Source organism: Chaetodon trifascialis, chromosome 1 (assembly GCF_039877785.1).
Source record: "Chaetodon trifascialis isolate fChaTrf1 chromosome 1, fChaTrf1.hap1, whole genome shotgun sequence".
NCBI lineage: Eukaryota > Metazoa > Chordata > Actinopteri > Chaetodontiformes > Chaetodontidae > Chaetodon > Chaetodon trifascialis.
Window position 1 is genome coordinate 20,016,037 of NC_092056.1, and position 6,000 is coordinate 20,022,036.

Genomic DNA, 6,000 nt, shown 5'->3' on the forward strand with positions numbered 1-6,000 from the left:
AAGAATAAGAATAGTTGTAGTAGCAGTAGTAGTAGTAGTGGTAATAGTTGTAGTAGTAGTAGTCGTCAGTGCCCGGGCTGCTGGATAAACGGCAAGAGTTGGAGTACCGTTAACGTTACGGTGGGGGTCTTTAGAGTAGCGTCGCGTTGCTGGCAGGCTTCAAGCTGTCAGTGTCTGTCACTCACATGTAGTACCACAGGTTAGAAGGTTAAGTTTTTAGATTTTTTTTTTTTTTTTTTTACTGTAAAAACTGTTGCACATACGCTTGCAATTCGGTAGCTTATTTACATTCGTGCAGCCGTGACTTTTAGTTGCGCTCCATTAGAATTACAGAGAAATCAGAATCAGAATCAGAAATCCTTTATTTATCCCCGAGGGGAAATAATAATCTCATGTACTTTACCCGAAATTGCTTTGTGTTGCATGTGCAAAGTTTGTGTCATAATTACATAGTCATAGTCACCCTTATTGCAAATCAGCAGCAGCAGACTAAAACGGATAAAATATTGATCCAGGTAAATACAGCGCTGTAGCAATGCACGATTAATTCCTCTTGTAGGAGAAACACCCATTATAGGAAGTGGTGGCAGCATCTGGGTGGTACTGCACAAAGCACCTGGGAGATAAAGTCATCCTGCCTGAAATTCTTTCGATGACTCCAATGGAGAGAGATGCAGCTGTCTGTAACCTCTGTTAAGGCAGCAGCACAATGGGCCAAGAAGGCTGGAAGATGATGGACCCATTTATGGTCAAAGTCAAATCCAGTCTGGGTAATATTTCTTGAGGAAAAGAGTGCCTCTTCTGCAGAGCACAGTTGAACTGAGTGTTTGAATGTATTGCCTCAGAAAAACCTTTCACTGTTATTTTGATTTTTTTTTTTTATTGTACACTTGCTGCACTTGCTGTTTGGTTTATATATTTACTGTCTTAGCTTTTTCTATCATTCCGTGAAACTGTGCAATATAGCATTTAAAATATACAGACTGGATATGAGTCTGCACAGTACTGACTAAATACTAAATTAGTCAAAGAAATAGTCAAAATAACATTGAAAAATGAATGGTTTGGGGACAAACATATATCTACATTATATGGACAGTGCATACTGTCTGTATATAGTAGTACCATATTGGACATGCAGTATTAAAAGGTATATTTAAAATATGTGTGCTCCTACTTTTTTACTTCTACTTCTTGCAGTATTCCAGCAGATGGTGCTGTTTATTTCACATGGCAAAGTCCATGTTGTGGGACAGAGAGGCTGGCAACAACTAGGAACAAAACTGTTTCTCGTTTGTTTGTATGTGTGTGATTGTGGGTTGCAGGCACTGTAGAGTTTGATGAGTACATCTCTGTGTTGTCTGCTTTGGCGATACTTGATTCTCCTTTGAAGTGTCAAGCTATTTCATTTAGTTTCAATAATGCTTGTGGCACCCTCTGAGGTGTCCGTAGACTTTATTGATTGTTGCTCATGTTTGTTTACTTGTCAGGGTTTTGTCCTATTTTCTGGTATCTGTTGAATTCTACTGAGGCTATACGGAGGAAGGCGACTGTACACTTCTAATTAATCACCAGTTGTGTGCACAGGCAGCAAAGTGCTGTCTACAGAAATGGAATTTATTGTTGGTTTGGACATGTTCTTTATTTCATTTGCGCTATCATTAACATCATACCCCCTAAAACGTAAGGCATTCATGTTTACTCAGAGTGCATTTTAACTGACCTACTTAAATTGATAACACGCTGTTCATACTTTTTTCTAAGTGCATTTTAGTGGCACTTTTACTCAAATACAGTCTTCTCGTGCTCTTTCCGTCCCTGCTTACAAGAGCAGGTCACTGACCTGTTGATGGGTTGCTGTCATGATGTCTACCTCAGTTGTGTACATTCCTGCTCGTTCTGCCTCTCTGTGCCTCTTCAGCCACAATCCCACTTTCCCCAGGCCCCCTCAGTGTTGTTCTATACTTGTCCACCAGATGCCCTCTGACTTTGCCTCTTGACACTGCCACAGTCTAGTGGTCGAACTTAGGCAGTTACTTCTCCACCAGCATGTCAATGTAAGACAGTCTGACGCCAGAGAAAGAAAGGATCACTGCAGGGAAACTGCCAGGCTTCAGTAATTATCATGTTTTTGGGTAAATATAAGACAACTGTTAAGATCACTTTCCTGAGCACATCAGTACACAATATGTGAAATACTAATTGAAAATCTTTTGCACACATTATGCACGGTTTGAACAATACATTTTAAAACATACTTGTGAAATTAAAATACATTTTATTAAGTCAATTTAGCCTCACTAAGTACTCAAAATATATCGCCTTTTAAGGCAGAGGAGTGGCTCCATGTGTGCAGTCTGGATGTGTCGGTAAGTTCATGTCAGTGTTCAACTGTGCTCAAAGAACTGCTTGGAAGAGTCTCTGTAAAAACGCCAGCGTTGTATGTAGTCAGAGCTGGTAAATTCACATCAGAGATGGCCACATACCCTGATATCATCTAAATGCAGATTACATTCATTTTCAGCCCACACACTTACACTGAACTCTGTCTTTCTTTCTTTCGTTTCATCTCTCTCCTTCCTCAAATCTCTGTCCAGCCCTCCAATCTTCCATTTTCTCTCCCCTCATCCCTCTCTACAGTCCACTCCTGCTTTATGATCACTTCAACAATGACTGATAATAAGAGAAGACAAATCACTGATCTAAAACAGAGCGCATGAATAATGTGTCGATGCTTGTTTGTCTCTCAGACGTGTCATCTGTTTGTTGTTGTGTGACACTGTAGCATTTGTGATTTTTGTTTACCGTCTGGCCCGTGGGAGGGGACGGCACTTTTTCCACAGATCAGAGGGAGATGTAATCTCACAGCAGAACCGCAGTCGGCAAAGTCTTGCATGTGTGTTTTCTAGGAGTGCATATGTTTGTGTGTCTGACTTACATCTCATAGCTTTTCAGCACTACTGGTCAGCATGCCGGGTGTCATCTCTTATCAGTGGCAGGGGCAGATACACCCCCCATTGCTGCTCTTCCACAATCACACACATACGTTGAAAAAGAAGCTTTGAATAATGTCAGTTCCATGCACTTCAATATGAAACACTTGTACATGCACGCATGTTTAGGAATCTTTGTCAGTGGGCTGAAGAAATATCATCACGTTGGCGTCTCCCTGTGTGATGGATTCCCTGTAGTGCCGACATCCTGGTGGCAACGGCTCTTTGATATTCCGTTGTTCCAAACCAAATCAAATTAGCAGCTATGCCAGATTCCTTTGGCAGAAATGATGTGGCAAAAGTTGAGGGGGGAACTAGAGCAGGAGTGAGAAAACAGAAATGATGGAGGGGAAAGATAAGGAAAGAAATGGACAACAATAGGAGGATATGGTGGCAGATTTAACTGTGAGATCAGTCCAAAGAGTTTTAGGAGAGAGGAGGGGAAAAGGCAATGAAGGCTGACTTGTTATAGCTATGACTGTATGTGGCTGTGTTTGTCTACTGTAGTAAACTTATACTTATGTCTCATGACTTTATGCAGTCACACAGCACAGTTACCTGGGCTTCATAACATTGTTTTTATTGTAACCTCTTTTTTTAAAGTATGTTATGGGGAAGATTTTTTTTTTTTTGTCATTTTCTGTCAAAATATTACAACAGGAAGGCACGAAACAGAGGAGTAATCTTAGTTCAGGTGAGTTCATTTGTGAAAGGCTGCAGGTTTGATGCTTTGATTTTTGCTGGGGCTTTGGGAGGAGCAGTGATGAGGACATGATTTCCTTTACACAACCTACCAAACTCTTAAAGGATAAGGCTGGTGTTATCAGAAAATCAGGAAAAGACCAAAGTCAGTACTTTCTGTGTTAACCAGTTTGTCTGGAGCTCTCACTCTTAACCCCATTTGGTCTTATTGAACACATTTTAAAAAACACATTCAGCCTGTTATCACCACATTGGTAACATCGTGTTTATTATTGGCCCCATGAAGATGAAGGTCACCTGACTATGATGATGAAGGTCACCTGACTTTTTTGCACATCCAAAACTCATAAAATGCAGACCGGTTAAATGACATGTGAACAGCTTCAAATGACATATGAAATGTCCTTAAAAGTGGCGTGCTATTTATGCACCATCCCATAATATCACATTGATTTAAGTCACTCATATATGTGAAATTACATGCAATGAAGGTTCCTGGTTGGATTGGGGACTATTTTCAGTTGCAGACGAAGTGCGATAAGGAGTATTTAAAGGTACTGTGGTTGTGTGTGAACTGATTAAATCATACGTTCATTGTAAAGAGGAAACGTGACACAATGCAGCAGTGTGGCTCCCTGGTGTCTCTCTAATGGTGTTTGGACATCTGTGGTGCTGAATAAACTATATCAGTCTTTGGCTACACAGACAGAATTTGTTAGTAGGATGATTCATTGTTGGATTTGGTCTTTTGATGAGATTTGTTGATGATGGGGAAAAATACAGGAAATAGCCAACCTTATCCTTTAACGCCCCACAGTCTCTGCTGCTTGAAAAAAGAAAAAAAGAAATTGATTACCTTTAATTAAATTCATTTAATTTAATTTGCGAAAAGAAACTGAGTGCCTTTAATTTTTTAAGTGAGTAATTTAAGCTAATCAGTTAGGAGTGATTTAATAGACTTTGGATAAATTTAATGGGTATTTTCACATTAACAGTCCATAAGTAACAGTGCAAACCATGCACAAAGGCATTAAAAATCCCTCAGTGCCACAATAAATCAACCCATGAAAAGAAACTTAAAATCCCATGATACTAACACTGAGTCCTTAATGGTAACGAGAGGTTTATATAACAGTTTGGTCTGACTGTATCAGAGATAAGTCAAAGCCATGATTAAACCTTAAGTGTTGCTGTTACACCTACTCACAAGATTAGAAAGGGAGCGCATAGAGTCCTGACACTCACTTGTACAACATGATGTATATACAATATGGGAGAACTTACTTGAATAATAAAATAATGTATTTCTTATGTGCAGTGCACGTCAAAGTGAATCTACTCACGTATTATGCTATTCCAAAAGGATGCCATCATTGTGCTACATAGATTAAGTGCATAAGTGAGCAATTACTGCTGCATGAAAAAGCTATTTTTGTGTTGCAATATATTCTGCTCTCTAAATTTATGGTGTCTTACCAGCTCAGTAGGATTGAAAACAAAATCTGTTGAGGTTGACTGTGTGTGAAAAAACTCTATTTGATTTGCATGATTAAAAGAGTAAACACAATTTTACGGGCAAATCAGTACAATGAACAACAAGCAAAACACCATAAAACATAATAATTTCTATTTACATCCACAATAAGCATAAAATAATATTGTGTGAATCAGCATTTAATAGGCCACTAAATAAGGAATTTAATGTCCCGTAAAGTAGAATGATGATAATATATCTGCAGCGTGGTTGATGAGGTTGGACTTTTAAAACTCACTCTACAGCTCCTAGTCCTCCAAATTAAACTTCTCTGACTGTTAGACACTGCAACGCATTTCAGTGGGAATCATCAGCAAACATCTGTCCGTGCTGTTCACAGTAGTACCAGTACGAGTTAATGGGATTTCACAAACGACAGAATAACACTTAAATATTTCTTTGATTATTTCTTCGTATGATTTTGCCTCTTTTGAGATTCACAGATTGAAAGCACAAGATATACTTAACCCTGGGTCAACTGAGAATCCACACAAATGGATCATAAAGCCACATGCGGCTCTTACAGCATGCTGTGCCTTTTCAGAGACATTGTGAGACAAAACTCAGCCTCCAGTTTAACGGCTATAGTCCATCAGCAGGGCTTTTTATGGGATGGGCGATGATTCAAAACCTCTGCAAGCAGTGAGTTTATTTTATTAGCGGGATCAGTTTGCATTAGCATGTGTGCTGGTTAGTCATTTTGAACTGAATGCCTACAACTAATATGCTTCCCTTGGCCTCTACTAGTCAAGTTTCCACAGAAACTGAGAC